Below are 13651 nucleotides of genomic sequence, written 5' to 3' on the forward strand. Positions count from 1 at the left end.
ATCCCAGGAACGCTGACTTAGAGGCTTTCTCTCTCGGCTATATGTGGACTTTGAAATCAAGCTACTTCTCCCACTTCTGCACACAGGACAAGTCTTTCTGCACGATGCTCCGCACATTTGTGGACAGGACCTTGCTCAGCCCTGAGCTTTTCATGCCAATGCCTCATGACCTGAAACCAGATGTGCATGAAACAGCTAATTTATTCAGAAGTCATGTGAAGAATGACCTCCGCCTGCAGTAGTCATCAAATAACAGAATAATTCAGGGCCGTAGGGGCAGGCGGGGGCCACCAAAAGACAGAGACTTTGTGCTTTCACTCTCCATTTTGTCCAGAACAACCAAATGTTCGGATAAATACAAACCTTGTGACAGTGATCTTTAAAATTCTACGTATTTGGGCAGCCCGGGTGGCTCAGCGGTTTAGCGCCGCCTTCGGCCCAGGGTGTGACCCTGGAGCCTGGGATCGAGTCCCTGCATGGAGCCTGCTTCTCCCTCTGCCTGTGTCTCTGCCTCTCTCTCTGTGTCTCTCATGAATAAATAAATAAAATCTTTTAAAATAAATAAATAAATAATAAAATTCTACATATTTTAACACTTGAACATATATTGGATGGATCTTGGTGGACTAAACTCAGGTCTAGGTAAACAAGGTTTTTCTAATTGGAAATAAACAGCAAAAAAAAGTATATATATGTGTGTGTGTGTGTGTGTGTGTGTATTTTTTCTTTTGAGATAAATAAAGTCTTGTCATGGTTTCACCAACTATCTAAAGTTCAATTTCATAATAACCAAATAGTTCAGTTATTTGCCTTTTCATGGTCATGTTCATTAATCAGCTTCACTGGCCCAAACCACATTATTTTTGGAGGCTTCTGAGCAGAGAAAATTAGCAGATTGATTTGTCATCTAAACACCAAAATATACAGCACAGAAACAATTAAAAAAAAACTTCAGTTGAACAAATGTTGGAAATAACTCATCACTTATTTTTGCATATTTTGTGGGACAACAAAAATATGTCATGGCCATTTCTGGAAAAGGATATTTATCTTCCAAAGATGGTATTGGTGCACCTTCAAATTCACAAATGCTGCAACTGCTTATGGCCAAAGGAGGTCTTCCCCCCACCCCCCAACCCTCCACCTAGTGGGATTTAATTGCATATCCCCCCAGATCCCTATTTATGTATTCTATTTATACCTTGCAGCAATAAAAAGTAGTTCACTCTTGGTTTTTATCTGGTAAAATATCACAATTTAATTAACTTATTTTGGTCTGAGTCCAAAACAGCCTCTTCACGATGTCATAGAAGTTATAGGTTTTCTGATGGATGCCAAGACTATTAAGATGGTACTTACATTACGATCATTATGCATCAATGTATTATGGTCATCTCTATTTTACAGTTCATTATTTAATAGTGCTTGTCTAAAAGGTCAAAGTCTTTATAGGATCATTTGGCCCATTTTTAACTTGGCTAATTTACAAATAATTTCACAAATATTTTTGTGTCACCATTATTTGTTGACAAAGATCTGATTCAGGATATGGAAGCTTCAGATTATAAACACACTGCCTTAACCAGATACCCTTCAGCATTTCCTCATTCCAAATAATACCAGCTTGTCAAAGAGATATGACATTCATAATATGGTAAACTGATTTTTAAAAATCATCTTCTTGGGCAGCCCCTGTGGCGCAGCGGTTTAGTGCCACCTGCAGCCTGGGGTGTGATCCTGGAAACCCGGGATCGAGTCCCACGTCGGGCTCCCTGCTGGAGCCTGCTTCTCCCTCTGCCTGTGTCTCTGCCTCTCTCTCTCTCTCTCTCTCTCTCTGTGTGTGTCTCTATGAATAAATAAATAAAAATCTTTAATAAAAATAAAAATCATCTTCTTTTCATTATAAATCTCAGAAACTAGAAATCTAAGTTGTAGTTGCTTGTCATTAATGCACACCCAAAAGTGCCTTCATTTCTAACGTGGAGTAACATAGCATAGGGTATGTTGAAAACAAGTCATTGTCTAGCTAACACATCTCCATTTTTTAGCACAGCATAATCAAATAAAATGTGCTTTAGTTAATGCTGTGTTCTAGCATTGAATAAATAAAACTAGAATTGTAACCCTAATTTTAGTATCAAATAAGTTATCTGACAATACGTAATTCTTAAATTCTCAAACTGAGAATGCAATCTTTCTCAATAAATATAGATGCAATTTTCCAAAAGAATACCTTCATATAGAAAAAAAGGAAAGATGAAAAAAAAAAAGAAAAAAAGGAAAGATGAAGAAATGGGAAAAATATCAAAAGATATTTTTCATAACAAAATATTTTCTGTTTTTAGTGAAACCAGTCAAAAGCACAAAAATTCTAAGGGGATCATATAAATGCAATAAATCGTTCCAAAGAATGAAATGCATTCAATGTCTATAGGACTGTTCCCTGAACTAAGGAAATGCATTAGGGATGCATTAGCCACATCAGTGTGATTCTGGCCAATGGCCTCTTTGTCAACCTGTCCCTTACGGAGGAACACAAATCGATTTTTTTTTTTCACAAATCGATTTTGATGCTTATTAAAAAGAGCAAAGTGATTCCTTCATTCACATCTTGACTCAAAATCTCGACCTTTTTACTTATCCACAAAGGATAAGAGCGTCAGAGCTATCTATAATAATTGGTCCGTTACACAAATATTTGTTCCCTGCCTATGCAAGACTTTTTCCTGGGAGCAGAGCCTCACTTTGGATCCAGCACATACCTTGGAAGGCCCCTTGATGCTCTGCATTTCACTAACTGCCTGGCGTTCCTTTGAGGCTGGTAAGTAGGCTGTGCTGTACGTCTGAGGGCGGGTCTGAATGGGTCATCTTGTACTGTGATTTTGCCAGTGAAGCCATGGCTGTATGGTAGAATGGTTAATCAATAATTATTAAGCCAGGGATTAGGCCAGGAAGGGTCCTTCCAGATAAAGTAGTTATCTCCTATGACTGTCTGGGGGACGGAAAGCCAGTGTAGAATCCTATTTCTCATCACACACAAGATAAAACGTTAATTATTTAAAGAGTTAAATGGAACATGGGGTGGGGCGCTTGGTGGGCTCAGTCAGTAGAGCATGCGACTCTAGGTCTTGGTGTCATGAGTTCAAGCCCCACGTTGGATGTAGACATTACTTCAATAGTTTTTTTTTTTAAAGATTTTATTAAAAAAATAAAAAAATATTTTATTTATTTATTCATGAGACACACACACACACACACACACACACACAGAGGCAGAGACACAGGCAGAGGGAGAAGCAGGCTCCATGCAGGGAGCCTGACATGGGACTCAATCCCGGCTCTCCAGGATCATGCCCTGGGCTGAAGGCGGCGCTAAACTACTGAGCCACCCGGACTGCCCCAATAAATAGTTAACTATAGCAAAAATACTTAAACCTGGGGGAAATGTAGGTGACCGTTTCCCCTTTCAGTCTTCCAACTTGCAAATGTACTGCCTCAGGGCCCCGACCTCGGGTTTTTCTCTTCTCTCTCTACATTCAGAGCCTAGGTGCAGCACCTGTACTTATAGCTTGACATGAAAGTACATGCTGACAACTCCCAGATGGACACTCCAGCCCAGCCCTCTTCCCAGAGCTCCAAACTCAAAGATGGGCAGGCCTTCGTGGCATAGTCTCAGCAGCATCTTAAACCAGTTAGGCCCCAAACCAAACTCCTGCTTTCCCTCCCTCAGACATGCTCCTTCCTGGACTTCCTCATCTCAGTTGATGGCAGCTCCATCCTTCCAGGTGTTTGAGCCAAAAACCTCAGAACCATTCTTGATCTGCCTCTTTTTCATACCCCACATCCAACCTGTTGGCCAATCCTGTCTTCAAAATTGATTCAGGCTCTGACCACTTTTCTAACCTCCTGCAGTGGTTCTGCCCTGGTCCAGAGCTTGGTGCTCTCTTCCCTGAATTATATTAGTAGCTTCCTCATCCCCAACCCTCGGTCTATTCTCAGTGGAGCCACCAGAGCAATTGTTTGAAAACTTGAGTTTCAAACAATTTTTCCTTTCTCCCCTCAAACGAATCCACTGGCTTCCAACTCATTCAGAGAGAAACCAGAGGATTTATTAGGGGCCTACAAAGTCCCACATGATCTGGCCCTGTGTTTTCTCTATGGCCTCATTCTCCACTGCTCTCCATCTGGCCCATTTTGCTCCAGCCACACTGGCCTCCTGGCTGTTATTCACACAGATAATAGGCTTGGCACCCTGGAGCATTGGCATTTGTCCTCTTCTGTCTGAAAGGCCCTGTTATGGGTTGGATCATTTCCCCAAAAAAGCTATGTCCAAATCCTAGCCCCTAGGACCTGTGAATGGGACCTGATTTGGAGATGTCATCAAGTTAAAATGAGGTCCTACTGAAATGGGACCTAAATCCAATGACTGGGCTTCTTATAGGAAAAGAGTAATTCAGAGACGCAGAAGAAACACAGAGATAACAGAAGGCCACATGGTGACAAGAGCAGAGATGGGAGTGATGCATCTACATGCTCAGGGATGCCCAGAAATGCTGGAGAAGGTAAGGGAGGAGCTTCCCCTGGAGGCTTCAGACTGAGCACCACCCTGCTGACACCTTGATCTTGGACTCTGGACCCCAGGACTGTGAAAGAATAAATTTTTGTTGTTTTAAGCCACCTAGTTTGTGGTCATTTGTTATGGCAACCATTGGAAACTAACACATCACCCCCCCACCCCAATATCAGATGCATCACAGTGTCCCTTGGGTGGGGTTGCTTGCTGGGAGGGCTCCCAGGGCTAACCCATTTTGTACCTCTGCTCTACAACCTCTTCCCAGGTAACCCCCAGCATCATCCTCCCTCCCTGCCCCAGCCCCTGGGGATTTTCCCATAGTCTGGGCAGAGCCTGGGGGTGCCCCTTCTCTCCTTGTCCTCTTCCCAATTCTCTCAGAGTGACATAAAGCCTGATGCTTCCTTACCTTTTTCCTGCTGAGTCCTCAAAAGGGAGATATTGATTGTTCCTTGGCCTTTACATTCTTACCATACTTCTCATATTCTTGAAACAACATGGATCCTCTTCCTAAGGGAGGAGCAAAGGGAGTGGGAAAAAGAACAGCACAAATATTAATAGCTCAAGATATTGAAGATATTTTCTTGCTTGATTAACTCGTGGACAAGTCAGGTTCACCTGAGGGCAATATTAGAGAGAATACAAACTTTAACCCATTCATAGCTAGATACCTCCCCCCTCATTCCTTTCTTCCACATCTGACTCTTTCAGCTAATCCTGCATGATTAAGAAGCAAAAATGAGGGCACTTGGCTAGCTCAGTTGATGGAGCGTGTGACTCTTAGTCTCAGGGTCCTGGGTTCAAGCTCCACAATGGATGTAGAGTTTACTTAAAAATAAAAAAAAGGCTTGGGTATGCCAATTATATCTCAAGAAAACTGAAAAAAACTTTTTTTTTTTTTTTTTTAAAAGCAAAAATGGTAGGAACCTGTGATGGCAATGGGATAAGTAGCTATAGGCTATAGGTAATGTACTTATATGGGCTTTCTTTTTTGTAAGATTTTATTTATTTATTTATTCATGAGAGACACAGAGAGAGAGAGAGAGGCAGAGACACAGACAGAGGGAGAAGCAGGCTCCATGCAGGGAGCCCGATGTGGGACTCAATCCCCGCTCTCCAGGATCACGCCTGGGCTGAAGGTACCAAATCGCTGAGCCACCTGGGCTGCCCCTATATGGGCTTTCTGCCTTGCAAAGATCTGAGCAAACGCTAATCAGGCTTGCTGCTATAACGGGTCCAGAACATCACGATCCCGGCTCCGACACTCACACGTTGGCGTTTCAGGGGTGGGGCCATGCCTTGCACCCCACCCCAGCCGTGGGCTGATGACTCAGGTGGCAGAGGGTCTGTGGGAGGCAACAGATGGAAAGCCGTGAAGACCAGCAGTCGGAGGGACAGAGGGTTGAGTCCTCTGGGAGGCCGTATTCCAGAAGAGATACAGAGAGCTCAGCAGAGCAAAAAACCCATTTAATGCCTGGAGACAGAAGGGTGGTCAGTTTTTTCCTTATTAAAAAAATGGTTCAGATTCACATGCATTTTCTCTTCCATTCTCTTTCTTTTTTTTTTTTTTTTTTTTTTAAGATTTTATTTATTTATGAGAGACAGAGAGAGAGACACAGAGGGAGAAACAGGCTCCACGCCGATAGCCTGATGTGGGACTTGATCCCGGGTCTCTGGGATTACGCCCTGGACTGAAGTCGGCGCTAAGCCGCTGAGCCACCTGGGCTGCCCAACTAACTAGAATTTAAACAAAAATTTGAAACAAATCAACAAAGCATTCAGTTCCTCTGGCCCTTATAAGCAAAGGAGGAGGAGGAAAGGAAAGCAACCCCTCTGGCAAAGGCAACCCCCTTTCCCTGAAGGCTCTCAGCAAAGGGAAGAAGGAAGCGGAGCCCCACGAGGAGCCACGGTTCCAGGGCACAGGCAGGCCCGGCAGCCCTGTCGAGGTCCTGGCCCCCGAATTCTCCCTCCGGAGCCCCGGGCAGCCAGGCTGAGCACAGACGGGAGCCTGGCACCTCCATCTGGCCCCTCTGTTCTTGCTGTGAAGTCCTGAGCAAAAGGGTCCCTGCCTGTTTTTGCAGGATCTGGGCAAAGCAGCATGTTGGTTTCAGGGAGCACCCAGCTGCCCCGCACCCCCACCCCGCACAGGCCGCCGCTTGCCCGGGCAGCCTGCCTGTGCCCTGGGGGCCAGCCGGTGTGGCTCCCGCCGACCTAGTTATGGGCAAGCTTCTGTGCTGCAGCTCGGCGCGGGCCTGCTGGTTTTGTCCTTGTCCGGCGGAGGTGGGGGTGACCCATCCTTCTGTCCTCAGGGGCTCTGAGCCTGGCACGGGGAGCAGGGCCCCGGTCCTCCAGGACTCCTCTCAAGGTCTCCGTTTCCTTCCTGGCAACTCGTCCAGGAGGCTTTCTTCCCTGTTATGTTTATTACGGTTTCCTACAGAGCTTTACACGCAGGTGCCCGCAGAGTCATCTTTCCCACCTCCTTTGGAAAGTCATGAGCCACCACACTACGATTGAGAATGAGATTCACGGAGAGAAGCTCCTCCTTGCACCCTGTGCCCCCCGTGCCTCCCCTAGCCCTGCCTCTGACTTCACCCAAGGATGGTGGACGGAGGGCATCCTGCGCACGGGCCAGAGGCTGCCGGAGCTGCGTCCGCAGAAGGCGAGGGGAGGCCGTGCGGCCCTTCAGTGCCGCGGCCAGGCCAGGAGGCCTGGTCCCACAGGCGCAGGCAGGTTGAAGCTTTCATTCGTGCTGACTTTCCTAGGCCCCGCCAGGATTAAACTCAGCTAAAATTCACAGCCCCGACCGCCCCCTGAGGGCTCTTTTCTTTTCTTAAGATTTTATTTATTCATGAGAGACACGGAGAGAAAGGCAGAGACACACGCAGAGGGAGAAGCAGGCTCCATGCAGAAGCCAGATGCGGGACTCGATCCCGGGACTCCAGGATCATGCCTTGGGCAGAAGGCAAGTGCTCAGCCGCTGAGCCACCCAGGTGTCCCAGGGTCCCTTCCTTATAAGGTTGAGGTAGCTGAGATGTCAGCCCTTGGGGAAAGGGAGTCTGTGAGCACTCATCATGCCAGTGCCATACAGAGCTGGCATGGCACTGGCAAGAGGACAAAGTGCAGAACCTAGAAGGAAACCCTTGTGTGTAAGGTCAATCGACTTTTTTTTTTTTAAAGATTGATTGATTGATTGATTGATTTGAAAGAGAGAGAGAGAGAGAAGGTGGAGGGAAGGGAAGAGGGAGAGAATCTTTCAGCTGAGTGTGGAGCCACCACTCAGGGCTCCATCGCATGACCCATGAGATCATGACCTGAGCTGAAACCAAGAGTGTGACGTTCAACCAACTGAGCAACCAGGCCTCCCTCCTTTTTTAAGATTTTATTTATTTATTTGAGAGAGAGAGAGATCGAGAGCACGAGCAGGGGGAGGGGCAGCGGGAGAGGGAGAAGCAGGCTCCCTGCTAAGCAGGGAGCCCAATGTGGGACTTGATCCCAGGACTCAGAGATCACAACCCAAGCCAAAGGCAGACACTTCCCTGACTGACCCACCCAGGAGCCCCTCAGTTGACTTTTGACAAGGGAGCCAAGACTACTTGCTCAGTGGAGAAAAGATGGTGTTTTCAACAAATGGTACTGGGAAAACTGGACATCTACATGTAAAAGAATGAAGTTGAACCCTTCCCTTACATCATGGATAGAGAGTAACTGAAAATGGACCAGACATCAAAATGTAAGCGTTAGAACCCTAAACTTTTAGGAGAAAACATAGGGACAAAACTTCATAACCTTGGATTTGGCAATGGTTTCTGGACCATCACACCAAAAGCACAAGCAACAAACAAGTTAGACTTCATCAAGATGAGAAACTTTTGTGGGGTGCCTGGATAGCTCAGTTGGTTGAGCGACTTGGTTTTTGGCTCAGGTCATGATCTCAGGGTCCTGAAATCCAGCCCTGCATCAGGCTCTGCACTCAGAGGGGAGTCTCCTTGAGGTTTTTCTCTCTCCCTCTCCCTCGGCCCTTTCCCCCGGCTCTCTCTCAAATAAGCAAGTAAATCTTTAACCAAAAAAAAAAAAAAAAAAGATGAGAAACTTTTGTGCATCAAAGGACACAATCAAAATCAAAAAAAGTGAAAAAAACAAACAAACTACAGAATAGGAGGAAATATTTGCAAGACATGTATCTGATAGTACCTAGAAAATATAAAGAACTCTAGAACTCAACAAGACAAAGAAATTAAGAAATAGCCAAATCACCTGAAAAGACATTTCACCAAAAAAGATTAACAAATGATCGACAAGCACATGGGAAGATGCTGGACACTAGTCATGAAGGAAATGCAAATCGAGGCCACAATGAGATCCCACCTACTGAGATGACCCTAATGAAAAAATGGGAGAGAAAAAATGTTGATGAGAACATAGAGGAATGGGAACCATTACCACAGGATGTAAAATGGCACAGTTCCCATGGAACATAGTGTGGCAGATGCTCAGAAAGTGACATAGACAGTTCCCCTATGACCCAGCATCCATTGCTCAGTACCTACCCCAAAAGAACTGAAAGCAGGGACTCAGATATTTGCACACCCACGTTCACAGAAGCACTATTCACAATGGTCAAAAGGTAGAAACACCTATTCCATCAGGTAGAACATCAACAGGTGAGTGTCCATCAACAGATGAATAAACAAATATGGTACACCCACAAAATGGAATATTTAAAAAAATACATAATCACTTTATTTCTTTAAGTTTTTATTTATTTACTTACATAAGCTCTATACCCAACATGGGACTCAAACTCACGACCCTCAGATCAAGAGTTGCATGCTCCACCAAATGAGCCAGCCAGGCACCCCCACAAAATGGAGTATTATTCAGCTGTAAAAAGGAATGAAGTGTTGGCACACACTACAACATGTATAAGCCTTGAAAACGTTATGCTAAAAGAAATAAGGCAGATCAAAAAAGATAAAAATTATACAAGTCCCCTTTGATGAGATATCTAAAACAGCAAATTCACAAAGACAGAAAGTAGAATAAATGGAGAAAACGAGGAGTCACTGCTGGACGAGTATAGCATTTCTGTCTGGGACACAGAAAGTTCTGGAAATAGATAATGGTGATATACAATGTTTGAGCTATACTTTTTGTTAAGATTTTACTTATTTGAAAAAAAAAAGATTTTAGTTATTAGAGAGAGAATGGAGAGAGAGAACAAGCATGAGCACGGGGAGGGGGAGAAGCAGACCTCTGCTGACTGAGCAGGAGCCTGACACAGGGCTCGATCCCAGGGCTCGAAGACAGCTTCGAGCTGACCGAGCCGCCCAGGGGCCCCATGTTTTGGCTATACTTATGCCACTGAATTGTGGCATGAAAAGGGCTAAAATGGTAAATTCTGTTACGTATATTTTGTCACAATAAAAAGATTAGGCACAGCCTTGCACAGCTACATCTCCAGAATAGCACAGGGCGTCCTAAGAAGGGCTGGGAGGCTGGGGAATCTGCCCCCCTTAGACTTGAGGATACCCCCTTCAAGAAGCCGACTATCATGAGTTAGAAACAGTCTCAGCAGCGGTGGCTGTGATGAGGATGTTGGAGGCTTTTAATTGCTCCTGAATTAATGTGCTTACTTTTCACCCCTGGGGCGTGTGGGTTTAATTACAATCTTAGGTCACATATGCAAATGAGCCTGCTGTCATCCTTGGTCCCAGTGGACAGCAGCCCTCACTCTGCAGCAAGATTGGAGGGAGGAGGCCGGTTGCCCCTGGCCGGGCTGGCCTGCCCTCAGCTGGTGAGTGGGAAGAGGGTAGAGCTATGTCTGGGTCTGGATAAGCTGAGGTGTTCAAGGTGGATCCTGGGGGGTTCTTGGTCCCTGAAAGCACCAGGGATCAGTCGTCAATGGCAGAGAAGCCTTGGAGGACCTGAACTCATAGAGCCCTTGGGGATAGAAGGTTTCCATAGAAGAGGAAGGAACTGGGAAGGTAGCAGCCTGCAGAAGGGGCCATGGACCAGGGGATGCACACTGAAAGCTGAGGTGAGCCACACAGGTACGTAAGGGAAGCAGGTGAATGGGACCCTGCTGCCATCAGAAGTGAATGGCCGGGGCACCTGGGTAGCTCAGATCATTGGGCGATTGAGCGAGCGTCTGCCTTCAGCTCAGGTTGTGATTCCAGGGCCCTCGAATTGAGCCCCAGGTCAGGCTCCCTGCTCAGCGGGGGACCTGCTTCTCCCTCTGCCCTCCCCCTGCTTGTGCTCGCTCTCTCTGCCAAATAAATAAAATCTTAAAAAAAAAAAAATGGCCAACTGCTTGCCTTCTACAAATGCAGGCCCAGTGTAGCTAATTTCCCATCCATTAGATCCCAGAAAGTAGAATTTTTACAAGATACCTCCTTTTTAGATTGACAGCTAATTAGAATTTTATTTTTTAAAAAAGATTTTATTCATTCATCCATTCATTTGAGACACAGAGACACAGGCAGAGGGAGAAGCAGGCTCCATGCAGGGAGCCCGACCTGCTACTTGATCCGGGGTCTCTAGGATCAGGCCCTGGGCTGAAGGCGGTGCTAAACTGAGCCACCTGGGCTGCCCTAATTAGAATTTTTAAAAAAAACCTTAGATTGCCTGAGTCCAGGGGATAGGGGTGGGGGTGGGAATTGAGAAGGGGCTCAAGGAAGTCTTGGTACCTGGATAAGGTTACTAAACTGCAGATCAGCTCAGTGGGTGCTCATCCTCTGCCCTGGGTTCCCTGAGCAGCTGACCCCAAACTCTCCCTTTCGGCTTCGTCATGGTTGCAGGTGCTTCATCTACTCTGAAGGCCCTCCTCCCTCCCTTATGCCCTATACCTTTTCTTAGGGGAGGCTACTCGGCCTGACTGCTTCACTGCAGGGCCGTGTCGACGTAAGCATTGCAGTCAATGCTACTACATGATAACCCTCGGGCCGCCGCTGCTGTATTGTCAGCTCCATTTTACAGATGGGGATGCTGAGCACAACTGTCTGGTAGAAGGGCTACAATCTCAGCCTGTCTGGCTCCATCTGGGTTCTTGGCCATGGCACTGGCTGCGTTGCAGCCACTGTTGAGGGGGAGCGGGCCCGGGGTCCCCCTGGATAGGGTGGGGGATGGGGGAGGAGAGCTGACGGACTGGAATTCAGTCAAGGAGCAGGCCTTGGTTACAGGTTCCACGGCTGGTGCCCACCCTGTGAACGCCATTCCCAGCCTTCAGCTGCCGGCTCCAAGCCCTGGAGGCATTTATTGAACATTTCCGGGGAAGCCTGGCCACTGCCCAGTCTCCTGGAAAGGCCGGCATCCTCACCCCGCCTGCTCGGCTGACCCCCAGCCCTCTAGCCGCACACCGGTGCTCCCCGAGCCCAGCCGCGCTGCGGGCAGCTGGCAGGCCTCAACACGGGGACCCTCTGGGTCCCACCCAGAGCTTCGACCCAGCCCGGCTGGACAATGGGAGCTTTCCAGGCTCCCCAGGTGTTTCTCCAGTACAGCCGGGTTTGAGAACCAAACCGCTCCAAGTTTTCCATCGATTTTGTTCTGGTGTCAGAGTTGCAGAAGTTAGAAGACAACCACAGATGAGAAATAGGGGCAGCCCGGGTGGCTCAGCGGTTTAGCACCACCTTCAGCCCAGGGCCTGATCCTAGAGACCCGGGATCGAGTCTCGCATCGGGCTCCCTGCATGGAGCCTGCTTCTCCCTCTGCCTGTGTCTCTGCCTCTCTGTGTCTCTCATGAATAAATACAATCTTTAAAAAAGAGAAATACATGTTTTGTGGAAAAGCATTTGTAATATGAAGTTAAAAAAAAGGGGGGGGGGAGTGCCTGGTGGCTCAGCCAATTAACCTTGACTCTTGACATCAGCTCAGGTCTTGATCTCAGGGTCATGAGTTCAGGACCCAAGTTGGGCTCCATGCCTAGCATGGAGCTAGGAAATTAAAAAAAAAAAAAAAAAAGCACATAAAGCCAAATCCAGAAACTACTACCAAGTGCTAACAAAGCTGCTTAATAAAAAACACTTGAAGTTCCTGTAAACTCATGTGATCCAGACAGGTTTCACATCACAGGCCATCAGAAGGCCCAGAGGTGGTTTTCTGGAGACAGAATTAACACTGCCTGTCTTACTTGATTGGGCTCCTTGGGAAAGGCCCTTTGGCCTCTGGTTTTTTTTTTTTTCTTAAATTTTTATTTATTTATGATAGTCACAGAGAGATAGAGAGAGAGAGGCAGAGACACAGGCAGAGGGAGAAGCAGGCTCCATGCACCCGGAGCCCGACGTGGGATTCGATCCCGGGTCTCCAGGATCGCGCCCTGGGCCAAAGGCAGGCGCCAAACCGCTGCGCCACCCAGGGATCCCTGGCCTCTGGTTTTTCCTAGCTTACACATGCCAACCAATCTCATGCACGTGGTTTGTTTTGGCTGGGTCATAACCTGTCCCAGGGTGGGCATGGCACCCCCAGCAGCTTTCTTCACAGGTGGTGCAGATGTGAAAGGGACACTTATCCTTTCACTGAAGGGTGGTAAATGCCTTTATCTGCCATTGTTTTAAATCAAAGTTTAGTAAATGACATTAAACCACTTTTGAAAATACTCATGCTAACTTGCTGCTTTCCAGTTGGAATAAACTCTAGGAAGGTTATGAGGCCCAGTTCAAGGATTCCCTTTCCCTCTAGAATCAATTTTCAGATAGAAACCAGTCATCAACACCTAGAAAGAGTGGCTTTGGCTGTAGGAGTCATTACACATTAGGTGGAAATAGGACTTTGTCATGGGTTATTTGGAGATTAGGGACGGTTGCTGAGTTGACAATGGGTGGTGGCCTTGCTTGTGGCCTATCAACCTGACTATAGAGTCGTTAATTAAACACTAAATATTACTGTGAAGCTATCTTGCAGACCTAACTAAAACCACTAGTCACATGAGTTTAAACTATCCTGGATCATCTGGATATATGGGTACCCAGGATACCCTCAATCAGGTGGAAAGTCCTAAAAGCAGGGTCTGAGGTTCCCCAAGAAAGTGCACCTGTGAATCAACACTTCACTTGTGCCTGGTCATCTTCCCTTCTGACTGGCTGCCCT

General features: G+C 46.7%; 1 long non-coding RNA gene across 1 annotated transcript; it reads right to left on the reverse strand.

Annotated features, from left to right (window-relative positions):
• Positions 1-3366: 3366 nt before the first annotated feature.
• On the reverse strand, positions 3367-6036 carry LOC121500566. The gene is made up of 3 exons (XR_005990416.1): positions 5840-6036; positions 4980-5080; positions 3367-4643 (listed from the first exon to the last, which is right to left on the reverse strand). It is a non-coding gene; the product is annotated as an uncharacterized LOC121500566 (long non-coding RNA).
• Between the last annotated feature and the right edge of the window lie 7615 nt (positions 6037-13651).

Source organism: Vulpes lagopus, chromosome 10, assembly GCF_018345385.1.
Source record: "Vulpes lagopus strain Blue_001 chromosome 10, ASM1834538v1, whole genome shotgun sequence".
NCBI classification, from domain to species: domain Eukaryota; kingdom Metazoa; phylum Chordata; class Mammalia; order Carnivora; family Canidae; genus Vulpes; species Vulpes lagopus.